We start from the raw sequence: 15,592 nt of genomic DNA, 5'->3' as shown, positions 1-15,592 counted from the left end.
CACATTGTGCTCCAGCTAGTGGTCATGTAGGTGTGCTTTGTTTTAAGGAAACCCAATACCTACATTCCTGATTTACAATACAGATCCTTTATTGGGGCACCTCACATGGGCAGACCCTCCTGCCTCTCTTTCCTTTACTGCTTGAGGTGGGTGGGGATCACTTCCCGAGCTCCAAGGAAAAATAATACAGGTTAGAGAATATTTGCATCAATAGCACAATCATGGCAGGCTAGACTGCTTCACCTACACTATCGAATTCAATCTTCAAAATACTTCCAAAGGCATTCCATTTATTCCCAATGTACTGGTAAGGACTCTGGAAAAGTTCCACAAAACCTTTGGGGCTAAAGTCCTCTGGATGCTAAAGCCTGTGCCCCTGGGGCCAATGAACACGCCTCCTATAATAAGTATTAAAATCTAAATTTTGCTACCCTTCCTTATGGATATTATTTTTAACTCTGGATTACCTGGGACTGAAATCGTGAATGTTTTCTAGAGATTCTATTACTTGATATTCCCAAATACAGTGCACACACACAACTACTTTCATATGCTACAAAGGGAAGGGGGAATTGTGACATCTGATAGGATAAAGAAACTCAAGTCCAAAAGAACTGCAAGTATCTGACTGTGTACAACCAGTTCTCGGTACAGACTCGATATACGGCGTATTGTTTCTAAAAAGCATTCTGTATACAAGAAAATTCGATTCAACTCCCTAAATAACAAGATGACATTCTGATGATTTGGAGGTTAATTACTGTAAGGCACTAACCAATCAAGTCGAATTCCAGTTGCAAAATTGAATTTTAAAATTGTAATCATAAAATTACAAACTACTAGCAACTATTTCCCATGTTTAACAGCTTGCTCCCTTCTAAACACACACACATATATATACACATGAACTTCTGCGTGTTCATATTCTTTCTGGTTTAATTCAAGTTGTTGAAAATCTAGACATGTTGTAAATACAGTCATCCCTCACTATCCAAGGGGGATTGGTTCCAGGACTCCCACGGATACAAAATCCTTGGATGCTCAAGTCTCTGCAACAAAATGGCAGTGCTTGCATATAACCTATGCACATCCTCTCACAGACTTTAAACCATCTCTAGATTACTTACAATATTCAATAAAACTGCTGTGTAAAAAGTTGTCATACTAGTTTTTAAATTTGTTATCTTTATAGTTGTATTTTAATTTTTTTTACTGTTTTTCCCCCCAAATATTCTTAATCTGTAGTTGGAGGAATCCACAGATGTAGAACTGAAGGAGACAAAGGGTTGACTACCTGCAGTTTTACATAAGAGATTAGAATTACAATAACTCAGGTAAAGAATGCTCACAAACTGGACACTAAACAAGGGCATATGGTCAAGTATGACTTAACCCAGACTAAATTGCTCAGCAGGAAAATGTGTATTTTGGCCAACTCTGACCACCTAGGTTGGTACACCTCATTCTGATATCAACCTAAGGGGTCAGAGTTGGCCAAAATAAAAATTCTACTAGCAGAAATTCTTTCTAGCAGTAAAAAGAAAAGGGAGATGCTCAGATATCCTGGACTCCCCAGAGGGGTAAGATTACCCCTAGGACTTCTCTGTTTACTGCCATGAGAAGAATACCAGCTTTCGGCACCATAATCCAGAGCTGAAAAAAGACTTTTTATATTTAAAAATAGGATTCAGGGGCCAGGCACAGTGGTTCACGCCTGTAATCCCAGCACTTTGAGACCAGCCTGGTCAACATGGTGAAACCCTGTCTCCACTAGAAATACAAAAATTACCCGGGTATGGTTGCGGGTGCCTGCAATCCCAGCTACTTGGGAGGCTGAGGCAGGAGAATCGCTTGAACCCGGGAGGCTGAGGCTGCAGTGAGCTGAGACTGTGCCATTGCACTCTAGCCTGGGCAACAGAGGGAGACTCCATCTCAAAAAAAAAAAAAAAAAAAAAAAAAAATTTTCAGATGCCATAGTATTTGCAATAGACCAATCAAAAACTCTATGTGCATATAGCACATAAATAACTTCTAAGCCAGCCTAGGAAGAAGGATAGCGTGGTACTATATATAAACCCACTTTGTGACAGCGGCACTTTCTAGCAATAGCATCAGTATTCTCCACAAAATTTAGCAAGTGACACCTAATAAAAATAAAAGGAGTTTACATATATTGAGCATATATTAATAACTAGTAATAAACTAGCATAAACTAAAAAGTGAGTTCAATAAGTTGTATCTCTATATACTGGCAATGAGCAAAGAAATTAAATACTTAGGGTATAACTCTACCAAAACATACACAGGACTACAAAAACTACAAAATGCTAATGAAGTAAATCAAAGAAAAACTAAATGAACAGAGGGACATGCCATGCTCATGGAATGTAGTACATTTACCCCACAGAATACCATTCAGCAATAAAAAGAAACAAACTATTGATAAACACAGCAACCTGAATGAATCTACAAGGAATTATGCTGATGGAAAAACTTCAGTTCCAAAAGAGTACATACTATATGAGTCCATTTATAGAACATTCTTAAATAGTAAAATTTTATAGAGAGAGAACAGGTTAGTTTGTAACCAGGCATGAAGGAGAGAAGAGAGAGAGAAGGGAAGTAGGTGTACCTTTGTGGTGACGAAATATATCCTTACTATATTAATGTCAATATCCTGGCTGTGATACTGTACTAGTTTCACAAAATGTTACTACTGGACGAAAATGGTGCATGGAATTACTCCTTATTATTTCTTGAAACTGCATGTGAATCTACAAGTATCTCAAAATAATTTTTTTAATGGGGGCGGGGGGAGGTCTCCCAACAACAAATAAGTTAACTTGCCATCCTCCAGCAGCCTAGGCAGGCAGACAGCTTCTTGCAAATCACAGCATCGTGATGTTGGGCCATCCAGATGTAGAACATATTCAGCCTGTGTGCTGCCACTTCATCAGGAAGTCGCAGCTCCAAAAAGGTTAATTTTTAAGTCTCTATTTAGAAATCCTATCTTTAAGCTACATAGCTTTCTTATCTCGAGGACTATTTCAGTTGTAACAGTTCAGGATTATATACTATGAAAACAATAAACTAAAAGGAGATCTTAAAATAAGCAATTACAGTAATTAGCACAAAACAATTTCTAAGTCTATTATTGAGCAACTTCCTGAAGGAACAAGACTATTTTAAACTAAAAGAATGCATACCCAAGACATGTTTACTGCAGAGTTACTTGTAATACTAAAAAACTGGAAACAACTAAATGCCTAATTTGGAGTGATTAAAGAAATCATGTCCATCATTCCAGCTTTATGCAATGGTTTAAAATGCATAAAGAGCAGGTCCGCATGCACTGACAATAATTATAAGCACGGTAAATTATTAAGCTGAAAAAAGATACAGAACACAGAACAATGCAAAAAGATAACCCCATTTAAGTATTAAAAATTACACAGTAGAACATATGCATATATAATATAAATAAATGAGAGAGTATTTTCAAAATTAGTTGTAATGAAGACTTCATGGGGAAGGGGATGGTGACGTGTAAAATGTATTTTCATTGTAAAAAAACAAAAAAATCAGGATTTACAAATTTAGATTTCTATCAATCATGATTAAAATAAGATGTTTTCCACTTAATTCAACATGGTAAACAAAGCTGCTTCCTTTCATCCCAAAATGGACATATTCAGGTTTTTATCCAAATGTGTTACTGAGTTTTGTTTCTTTTTTAAAAGTGCCTAGATTAGGGACCCACAAATTCAATTATTTCAAGGAATACTACATATTAACAGGAAAATTATTTGCTCAAATAGGTTTGAGAAATGCTATTTAAAACATAAACAGGAGACCAAGGCAGGAGGATCACCTGCATCAGGAGTTCACAAGCAGACAGGGCAACACAGCAAGACCCCATCTCAAAAAAAAAATCAACAGGAGGGAAATAAGGTAATCAGCCTTTTGCTGGGCTATGAAAACATTTTAGGCCAGTGCATGAAAAGATGCTCAGAGGATTTCAGAGTTCGAGAAATGTTGGACTACATTAACATTTAATGTAGTCTTAAACCTTAAGACTCTTAAACCTGGAATATCACAATGTTGTCCAAATTATCCATCAAGTCTACAAAGACAGGAAATAGACTCGATGTAGCTTCAGTACCCCGGCACAGTAACAGCACATGGTACATAAGGAGCATGTGACATGCATATGCAAATAAGAGGTACAAAATATACAAGGTATATAAAGTTCTAAGTAGTTTACATATTTGCCCTATCTTGTTTATACTATTTACTAAAAAAGGCTAAATGTTATTAACTCATTATTTCTACTCAAAAAGCATTTGATAAATAGTAGAAATTCAGCCAAGTACTTGCTACTTTACAAAAAGCTCAGGTAAATAAATATAAATGGAAAACTGAGAAACTAGGTTCCACTATAAGCAGAGTCTTCACCAGTTATGGGTAGTTCTAATGGAACAGTAAAATCTTCTAATGGGTTTAAATACGATCTGATGTGCAACATTAGTAATTTAATTTGGAGGGACATTTATTTCTAGCAAAAGTGATCAGGCAAGTCCCTTCTACACCCTAACCCATTTCTTTTTTGCCCCCAATTTTAAACCTGCCTCACTATTAAAGCTTCAAGAAAAACTTTACAGTCATTTTATCAAGCTCCAAACAAGCTGCAGAAGTACTGACATTGTTTTTAAATTATAAATCAATTTGGGAAGAAGTGACATTGATAATATTCCAGTTTCTCACCTAGAGAAAATGGCATTTCGCTTCATTTAAATCTATTTTTATTTTGAAACACGGTCTCGCTCTGTCATCCAGGCTTGAGTACAGTGGCACAAACGTGGCTCACTGTAGTCTTGACCTCCTGGGCTCAAGTAGTCCTCCCACCTCAGCCTCCTGAGAAGTGGACATGACAAGTGTATGCCACGACTCCCGGCCAATTTTTGTTTTGTTTTGTTTTTTAAGAGACAAAGCTTGCCATGTTGCCCAGGCTGGTAAATCTTCTTTTCTACATTGTTCAGTAAGATTGTGTAGATTTTCTGTAAATACATCCTGCAAGTTTCCTATTAGAATTACTTCTTGTTATCTGGATTGTTCAATTAAAAAGAAATGCAGTTCTATTACTTCCAAAAACATTAAGCAATTCACTTATCTATCTAAACCGTAAGGAGATCCTTAAGGAGATAGACTGCCTAAAGTGAATAGTGAGGCATGATTTATAATTAGTATGTTAATTTCATCTGTAAATAGGAAATTATAAAACTTTTCAAGGTAGTTTAAAAAATTCCATCAAGTAGATTACATATTCACCTTACAATTTTATTTACTCTCTCTTTTTTTTTTTTTTTTTGAGACAGAGTTTCACTCTTTTTGCCCAGGCTGGAGTGCAGTGATGCAATCTCGGCTCTCCGCAACCTCCACCTCCCGGGTTCAAGCGATTCTCCTGCCTCAGCCTCCTGAGTAGCTGGGATTACAGGCATGCGCCACCACCCCGGGTAATTTTGTATTTTTAGTAGAGACGAGGTTTCTCCATGTTGGTCAGGCTGGTCTTGAACTCCCAACCTCAGATGATCCACCCGCCTCGGCCTCCCAAAGTGCTTGGATTACAGGCGTGAGCCACCGTACCCGGCCTACTCTCTTAATTTAAACAACTATTAAATGAGACAATACATTGCAAAGCACTTAGAAAAGTACCTGACACAGGAATAAGTTTTCAATAAATGCGAATGTTTGTTATTACATAAATTAAAAAAAAAAAAATAGCCACCTGGCTCCATTCTTGGCCACAAACTCTGAAGAGGTAGAGTTAAAGTGTGTGAGGTATGTCAGATAACGTCCCATGCAAGTCACTACCACAGCTGACATCCCGGAGCCAGAGAACGTGGTGAATGTCTTCAATGGTCACGGCTGAAAAGGGAACTAACTCCAGATCCCCAGGCTGACTTGCCCACTGAGCCTGGAGAGAAAACTCTGCTAATTAACTTTCTTTGCTTGGGTTCGCCTCTGTCCATCTTCACCTCTGTGCCAACAGGGTATCTCCACAGATAGACTGCTCTCGTGTTCCCTCTACTGGAGGGCTGTGGTTCCAGAGTTGCTCCAGCCTCCAACTCGGCTCCCTGCAGATGGAATGTCCTCCTCCAGGGAGAGGCTCGAGTCAAGTGCTAATGTGTTGTCAACCTTTGACTCCAGAGAAGTGGATTATATGATTTAATGACAGTTCCGCATCAGAAAAGATTTTGAAATGTGTAGCTCAAAACAGTAAAATTTCACAGTGATTATCTGAAACTGAAGTAGTCCAAACCGCTGACTGTGTGCCCTGAGCAACTTGTTTTAACTTCTCTGACACTGTTTCCTTATCCGTACAGTGGGAATAGCAGTACTTACCTAACAAGGCTGAGGATTAAATGAATTAGTATCTGTAAAGTGCTTAGAATGCTACATAGCACAGAGCAGTGTTCTTATTTCTTGAAAAAATTAATAAAGGAGAAGCCTACCTTAAACCTTAAGAGAAAATCTTAAGTCAAAATTTTTAAAAGCTAAATTTTAGAATCAATCGCATTTTAAAGTCATCACTAAAACATGAGGTTGCTGCTACACAGTCATTTGTGCTGGATTATATAACAGGTGAAAACTTATTCTCTTGGGAATTTCCAGAACTCTGTAGCACAGCCAAAATACACTGACCTTGAATACATTGTTCTTGAACAAAGCGGATGTACTGAACACTGAATTGATGTTACTACTTCGTACCAAGCACACAGCACTGAATGCTCTCATGCTCAATTATCTGACAGTGATGCTAGTAAGAATAAAACATAATTTTTAATCTTATTTAAAATGTATTATGCACTCCCAGAGTACTTACAAGAAACTACTCTTCTGCTTTTCATGGATATCTATTCATAAGAAGAAAGACAGCTGGTTTTGGGGCTGGTGGTGGGTTTTTCCATTGTTTTCAAAAGACAGAGAGCTACGAATATGCTGACTTCCAAAGAGGCTATCATCAGTCACTGGAAATCCACAGTAAAGGTCACTGCCAGAGATCTGCCATGTGTGATCCACCCACTCTCACTTCAAGGCCACTAACACCACTACCAGGCTGATGCAAGGCCCCTGGGAAGGTGGCCCAGTGCAGGACAGACACAAAAGGGACCACAGTCAAGGAGCAGCCTTACTTTGTCACCTCACCCAAGATACAGAGCTACGGGCCAAGGGAGAGGAAATCGGGATATGGCCACCCAGGCCAGGGCTGCCTCCACTCCTCCACCCTGCTCCCCTGGAGAAAGACTGTGCTCTTGTCAAGGGCCCTGTGGGTGAGAAAGAGCTAGAGGGCCACTGTGACCACTGGGTTTCTGCACCATTTGGCTAGCTGAAAACCATGACCCTCTCTGGGTCTCAGTCTTCTCATCTGTGAAGTGGAGGGGTAGGACAAGATGACATGAATAACAGAATGAATGACTATAACCCAAGCCCACAACTTAGTGTCAAAGAATTGTGAGAACGAAGCAAAAGGCATCAAGCACTCTGAATTGTTCAAATAATGAAGATGATGCCCACAAAGACAGATAGAACATGGCTCACAGCTTCTCCGTTTTCCTATGACTAAGATAACTAGTCACCATGTAGCATGACTCCGAGGACCACGTACAGGCTTTGCATCTCCTGTGAAGGCTTCAGTTGCCCTTGGGGATACATCACCGTTCTGTCCACCAACACTCTCTCATGTTCTCAGGACATAATTACCTATTTCTGTTCTATCCCCACCCCCTAAAAGATTAGTCTAGAACCTGTTCTTATTAAGTTCTGCATTGTCATTGCTGAATACTCTGTCATGCAGTAGGTGCTCAATAAATACCTAACCCCCCCGTACACACATCAAAAACAAAAGAGCATCTACGGGTCTTTATACTGTAAGCTTTTACTTTCTTCTCCCCTACTTCCCTACTATTGGTCCCTCCCATCTAGACCTTACCATCTGCAGTGGTCTACATTTGGGACCCTTACAGTAAACGTGTGCTACTTCTCTGAAAAGTCATGCAGCTGCTCCCAGCTCCGTCTCTGCATGACCAGGCAAGTGAGTGCAGACCTCATCTTGCATCTGTGTGGCTCTCTTTTCCGTAGGCTGAAATGCTGCTCTCCCCATCAACTGTGAGGATGCACCTGCCGCCCTCTTGCCCACCATGGTATGGGGCCTGGAGAGCTACGTTTGTGTCTGCTCTGACTTTGGACAGCCCCCAGAGGGGGTCATTCCTCAGCAGCTCGTTCCATCACTGAGATGTGCTACCGGAGATCCCAGAGCCACCTGCACCTTTGAGGTTCCTCTTTGGTCATCATTCCTTGCTTGGACTTCTTTAGAAGTCTAGAGACTTCCGAGGTCGGTGAGCAGACTGTGTCCTTAACCAGCACTTTGTTTCTCAGGGCCTCCCCGGGCCCCTCACCACCTCCCTCTCAGACTCCCAAACCCTGGAACTGAATTCAAGGCAACCTTCTTCCCTCTTTGAAAGGTTTAACAAACAGCGTCTCAACTTTAACCTTGGCAAGTACATTAACCAAGTTCCAGGTCACATGAATTAAGGGATGGCCCACTTAAAACAAACCACACTGAGTAGCTACGAGGAATGTCTCCACTGCGGCAAGTGCAAAATCCAAGTGAAGGCCCTGATCAGCAAATTGAGTGTGCTTCAGGACACCCGCCCCTCCTGCCTGGCCCCCTGCTGCTGTAGCAACACATGTGAACTGACACGGTATCTGAGCACACCCCTGAGCACACCCCGGGAAACAGACCACAGCCCTCCCTGGCGCCCAGTGATTACAGGCCAAGGCTGAAAGCAGCAACAAGAACCAAGAAACAAAGCCTTCCGTGAAACCAGAAACCACACAAGGTCACAAAAACAGCAAGAACTTGTAAATCCTGAAAACCCTTCAGTGAGGAATTTTCCTAAGCACCTGTGTCCAGCTCTGAAACAACAGTGGCTTGACACATACCTGAGACGATGAGAGCATAAATCCAGCCGCCCCTCCGGAAAGACCATTCAAGGTCACGGGGCGTTTTAAGATGTGGTTCTCTTTAGGGCTTATCTGTGGAAAAACATCCAAGGCACAGACCAAACAGCTGCTTTGAAAACACACTCAAGACAGACCACATCCTTGCACACCGCTGTGGCCTCAGGTGAGAGGAGGTGGAGGTGAGGGCTGCCCAGCACCAATGTCTGGTAATGGCAGGTAGGGGAACTTCACGTGCACCTATGCTATTTCAGAGCCTGGGCTCAACAGGGAGGTAGGGGGAAGGAGGGAAGAGGCTCTTAAAAATAATGTTGACAAAAATCAAGTACCAGGAACACAACTGTCCTGATAACTAGTAAGTTTCTTTTTTAAAGAAATAAAATTCGGCTGGGCGCAGTGGCTCACACCTGTAATCCCAGCACTTTGGGAGGCCAAGGCGGGTGGATCATCTGACGTCAGGAGTTCGAGGCCAGCCTGGCCAACATGGCAAAACCTCATCTCTACTACCAATACAAAAAATTAGCCCGACATGGTGGCACATGCCCACAGACCCAGTTACTCAGCAGGCTGAGGCAGGAGAATTGCTGGAACCCAGGAGGTGGCGGTTGCAGTGACCTGAGATCACACCACTGCACTCCAGCCTGGGCAACAGAGTGAGACTCCGTCTCAAAAAAAATAAATAAATAAAAATAAATAATAAAAAATAATTAAATTAAAATAAACAAAAATTTCTCTTGCCCCATCCACCCTCCCTTCGGGAGTTTAAGGAAAATCGCCACAAAAGAGAAAACCAAAGTCAGTCAAAAGCTGCTTAAAGGATGTGCAATTACATGTGATTGAGAAAGTCTGTATGATTAAAGCCAGAAAGAAGGCTGCGTACTTGGCAAATACTAGGCACTGTATTTAGGCAAATATTCTTTCAACTATCAGTCTCTTCCTCCCACAACACACCTCCCTAATTTGCAAAGATTTGTTTAATAGACCAGTGGTTCTCAAAGTGTGGTCCCAGACCCCAAACAGGATCACATAGGAACTTGACAGAAATGCAAATTTTCATCATCCAACCAGCCCGAGACCTGCTGAATCAGAAACCCTGGGGTGGGGCCCAGCCCTGTGAGCTTTAACAAGCAGCCCAAGGGATTCTGACCTGGGAGACCCACTGTACTCTGCCTAGATCCTTCAGTGCGGACCAGGGACCCAGCACCAGCAGGGGCCACAGGCACAGAAGCTAGGTGTTGCTCTGATCCTTATAGCTGCAGAGGTGGCCAAAGACCCCTCCCCAGCTGCTTCCCCCAGAAGTGGGGGCTTGGGACACTTCCCAGGTGGCATAGCTGTGGTGGTGGCAGTGGTAGGAGGCCCAGGTTGAGACATGAGGGGAAGAAGAACAATGTCTAGGGCAACGGTCCCTGAACTTGTTTGCACAAGGTACTCACCCAGAAGCCTCGAAAACACGGATGCCCAGTCCCACCCCTAGAAATGGTGATTCAGTTGGTCTAGAGGTGGGGGTGGCAGCCTGGCTTTGGAATTTTAAAAGCTCCCCAGGTGATAATAATGTGCAAACAAGTTTAGATCTGCCTATCGTCTTGTGACTGTTAAAACAGAGATGGGGCAGGACACAAAAGGCACCTTCCATGTGGAGGTGGAGGGGAGTGAGGCAATGGTCCTGCTTGCTACAGCAGGGAGGACTTGGCCTGACCCAGCTGGGGGTCATCCATTTCTGAGTGCTCCAGGGGCGTGGAACCAGCAAGGGCTTGATGCACATGGACTCAGGTATTACAACCTATTTTCCCTCTAAGGACTCTGGGACTAAGGCAGGTTATTATTAACCTCCAAGTCAGAGAACCTCCAGTGGAGCCAGGACTCAAACCTGGGACTGCCCAGCTGGAGAAGGAGTCTGGTTCCAGGTTCCTGAGCTACAAAACTAGTAAGTGAGACCCTACCTCCAGTTCTCTGATGCAATATCCAATAATGAGCTGAGTACTACTCATCTTCCTTTTAAATTGTAGGAAAATATCCATAACAAAATTTACCGTTTTAACCATTTTTAAGTATAGAGTGCAGCAGTGTTAAGTACGTTCACACTGTTGTACAACATCACCACCAGCCACCTCCAGAACTTCTTCCATCTTGCAAAAGTGAAACCATCACTCCGCTCCCTTCCCCGAACCACCCAACCACCCCCCCACCGCAACCATCATTCTGTTTTCTGTCTCTGAATGCGACTACTCCAGGGAACCTCATCTAAATGAAATCACATAGAGTATTTGTCCTTTTGTGACTGGCTGATTTCACTCAGCATAATGTCCTCAAGGTTCATTCATGCTGTTGCATGTGTCAGAATGTCCTTCCTTTTTAGGACTGAATAACATTCTATATTTCTTCTTAAAAAAACAATTCTCAACTTTAAAATCTAAACTCTATAGTCAAACCCTGCATTTTCCATGCCTAAAAGCACAGACACTGCAGTTCTTGTGCAATCAATGGTAAATGCATCCTTCAATCTTTTGTGGGGAAATTTGCAATATGTTCTCCATTTTTGATCTGTCTTGTATTTTGGCCTCAAATTCAGACCATTAGAATCTACTTTACAATTGCAATCACAAGGGATCCAAGATGGGTGCTGTAGCCAACGTGACTTAACAGGCAGCATTTCTAAGCACAGAAGAGAGAGAACTTGATCTGATTTGAAGGGATTCAGGAAAGGCTCATAAAACTTCAGTGAATGTTCCCCGCTTCTAAGATCCTCTTCTTTTTGTCACAGCATGATGTCTAAACCCATAGCATAGTTCTTCAGCTATTTCTGAATTGCTGAGATTAACCAAAAACCAATCCCAAAGAGAGAAAAATAATTGATTCAAACTTATTATACAATAAAGGGGATTTATTTCCTTAAAACTGGAAAAAATATAAAAATAGGGTAGGTTTCAGGCACAGTTTATTCTGGGCTACTACTGCGGTTTTCAGTGATTCTTCCAACCCTGTCTTTCACCCCGCAATGGCTTTGTCCTTAGGTTGGCCTCCCCCCGGATCACAAGATGGCCTCAGACACCTACTGGAGCTATGTGGATCCTTATTCACATTCAGAGAGAGCACTGCTTCCCAGAACCACCAAACCACAGTTCTGAGCAGCGTTCTAAGGGATCAACCTGAACTGTGGCCAGGAAATGCCTCCCTGCTGACTACAGTGTGGGGTATAGTCCATCTTTTGGGGAGGGGAGGATGCTCTAATGCTAGCTGGGGTTAATTTCACCCAAAATGTGTGGCTGCTATGCAGTGCAGGTAAGAGTGGTCCCCAGAACAAAATCTGGGTGCTGTGAGCAAAAGGAAATGGTTGCTGATCCATGTCCCCCAAGGCATCCCATGGCCTAAGTAATGCTCCATGTTAATCCTTGTGCCAAAATTGCACATACTTCTTCAGAACGCCTTGTTTGGAGTAGTAAGCAATCTAGCATTTTAACTTTTTCCCCTCTCAGGGAATTGACTTGTCCCTTGTGTTCACATTAATGTTTGCAGATGCCTTGATCTTCGTTAATTATGTGAATTTTTGTAAAGCTGAACATTGAAGCCAACAGCAGCCATACTTCTCTTTTAGGAAAATGGCAGCCACGCTGAGCCTCAAGGTTTACACAGCCCCCAACACTCTCTGGATGGGACTGTACATGCAGCATGGGGGTCATCTGAGCCACCAGCTACTCATCTTGTATAGCAACAAAACAAAAAAGAACTGAGTACTGTAACCAAGGAAGAAAATCATAAAAGTTCACACACTGGAAACAACTTTCTAATTCTCTTATCTATACTTGGCCACAGATGAGCTAAGAATCATCACCAGTAGTTAGCTCAAGAGAGGCATGCAAATATGTGGTAAGATGCTATAATTTTGGTTAGAAAATAAATCCACGTATTTATAACTTAAATAGTGATTTGAATCAAGGAGTATTAATGACTGTACCCTTAGAAAAAGAATGATTCTAACCACTTACCCTTCAGCACCCAACCCCTATCAAAAGCAAACACATTCTGTGATAACAAACATCATAATACGATCTTTATTTGTCTGCCCTGGAAAAAACACCAAATCATGACTGGTGTTCCTGTTATTGATTCCTCCCCAACAAGAAAAAAAAAAAAAAAAAAAGTGACCTTTTGGCTGGGCACAGTGGCTAGTGCCTATAATCTCACCTCTTCAAAAGTAAAAAAAAGTTTAAAAAAAAAAAAATTAGCTGGGTGTGGTGGTGCACATACATAGTTCTAGCTACTAGAGAGGCTGAGGGAGGAGGACCGTTTGAGCCCAGGAGTTCGAGGCTTCAGTGAGCTATGATTGCGCCACTGTGCTCCAGCCTGGCCAACAGAGACCTAATTCTTAAAATAATAATAATGATAATAATAATAATAATAATAACAATAATATTTTTTAAGTCACCTCTTGAATGAAGTCTTCCTTCATGTTTATTTTTTACAAACCTTTCTTAGGTTCAGAACAGCTTGTTCAATATTAATTCCATAGAACAGAGCTGACTACACTATGAGGACTCAATTTGAAAACAACAGTATATCAAAAATATCAGTGATTTTAAAAAAATTCCTCTTTCCCAGACTAGAAATTATTAATCAAAAAATTACAAATTAGTAGTTTTTAGTAAAGTTGGTATTTCACAAATTTTGTTAAGTCAGAAAATTCCTTATAAACACCTGTTTCGTGTTTTCAGAAATTTTCAAATGATTCCACAGTTGCTACATGGTCAATAAAGAAAAACTTCGTGCTTTTACTTCAATTAGAATTCTCTGTTCGCAGTTTGGGGGTCTCACTGGCCAGTGTGTGCATGAGAACTTAAGGGATGTATGCGCTTTAGAGCTCAGCTGTGCAAGCTGGGCTTTCCTTACCTACGCTGCTATAAACATACTGCTAGAGGAGGGACATTTAAGCTATTCTCATGCTGCTACAAGATTAAATGCCTCCCTACCTATTTAAAAAAAAATGTCAGTGGAGAAGAAGGAAGGAGGGAGGGAAGGAAACTCAGCTAGAATGTCAGTAACTTGATAAGCATGCTGCTGATAAACAAAGAACACCCTGGACTTTGTAGCAATTGCCAATAACCAAACCAATAAGCAAACAATCCAAACTTAACCATAACCTTAAATTTTTTTCCCTTTTCATGTTTCATTTGAACATGAAAATGTTCAAATCTCTTGCATACGCTCTTATTCATAAGTGAGCTGCAGGGGGAAACCCAAGCCTAGAAGTAAGATACACTCTTTTCAACCTGCATGCAGGCCTCACCAGTGATGTCTCTGGAGGCATATTCTGACCAGATCAACTGCCTCACCTGCAACATCGCCATTTACTGGGTCTCACTATATATAAATAACTTCTCAGCTTACTCACTAAAGCCTTGTGCAGGTCCCTCTTACCTCCTCAAATACGTTCACATATGTAAGCACACACATCTGCACATCAGTTTGCTTTATTCACAGGAATCTGGGAACCCCTACGAAACAGCAGTGAGGAAGGGGAGAGAGGGTAGGGTGGGTACCCAGAAGGGAAATAGGAAGACAATGTACAGGAAAACGACAACAACAACAAAAATCCTAAGTAGTTGTGTTCTCCAAAGAACTAAATGTAAATGGTCCCAGCACACATTAGAAAAACAGGAGCAGCAAGGAGTATGTGTTAGTCATCTTTCTGAGCTCCATGTGGGCGCTTGGATGGAGGGATGAATGATGAATGGAATACACAGACAAACAGTGCCACAACTGACTCCCCTCCGTGAAGACGCCATTAGGTTCCAAGGTGCACTTCCTCATACAACAATCCAACTCTCACCAACAATCCTCATTCAAAGTTTCATCCACAGAAGAAAGTCCTCAGTAGCGATTCTCCACCCTTAAATGTTCAAAAGTACCGCTATGGGGACTAAGAAGACACAACTGGGACCTTTTTATTGACTGTTGATCCAAAGTTTTAGGGATCAGAAGTCTCTGAGAATGTGGTGACTTCTGGGGACCCTTCTACCAAGAAAAATGCATACAGACAAATTTTGACGCAATTTTGACGTGGTGGACACTCAGGATTCCATGTTGGAAAGGAATTCCAACTTAGATCCCTGCCGGCAAGTAGAACCAGGACAGGGCCGGGAGCGGGAGGGACCTGAGAGACAGTGATTGCTGCCTGTTGACAGCTAATGGCCAACTTACACAAGATTCCCCACACCCTAAAACCATCCCTGGTCTTCCCTGTCAAAAGGTTCTCAGGATAAAAATCTATGCCTACACCTATGTCTTCCCCTTTATTTTTTATTGATGTGTAATATTTGTACATATTTATGGGGTTAATATGATATTTTGAAACATGTATGCAATGTATAATGATCAGAATAATTAGGATATCCATCATTTCAAACATTTATCATTTCTATGTGTTGGGAACATTTCTAACCTTCTAGCTATTTGGAAATATACAGTAAATTACTGTTAACGATAGTCACCCTATTAGAATGTATTCCCTCTATCTAACTGAATGTTTGTACTCATTCTCTACCCCTCTTCACCACCCCCTTTTCCAGTCTCTGGT

At 41.5% G+C, this 15,592-nt stretch overlaps 1 protein-coding gene across 3 annotated transcripts in view; it reads right to left on the bottom strand.

The window, feature by feature from the left end:
* Positions 1–15,592, bottom strand: part of IGF1R (insulin like growth factor 1 receptor) — a 315,543-nt gene that overhangs the window by 178,692 nt on the left and 121,259 nt on the right. The window contains 1 exon segment of one of the 3 annotated variants that reach the window (NM_001131787.1): positions 8,023–8,489. The exons of the other annotated variants lie outside the window; for them this stretch is intronic. The gene's annotated coding sequence lies outside the window, so the exon portion shown is untranslated. 3 annotated transcript variants of the gene reach the window in all.

This window comes from Pongo abelii, chromosome 16 (assembly GCF_028885655.2).
Source record: "Pongo abelii isolate AG06213 chromosome 16, NHGRI_mPonAbe1-v2.0_pri, whole genome shotgun sequence".
Lineage (NCBI taxonomy): Eukaryota > Metazoa > Chordata > Mammalia > Primates > Hominidae > Pongo > Pongo abelii.
The sequence above is the reverse complement of the archived record's forward strand: the minus strand, read 5'-3'. Positions and strand labels throughout refer to the sequence as shown.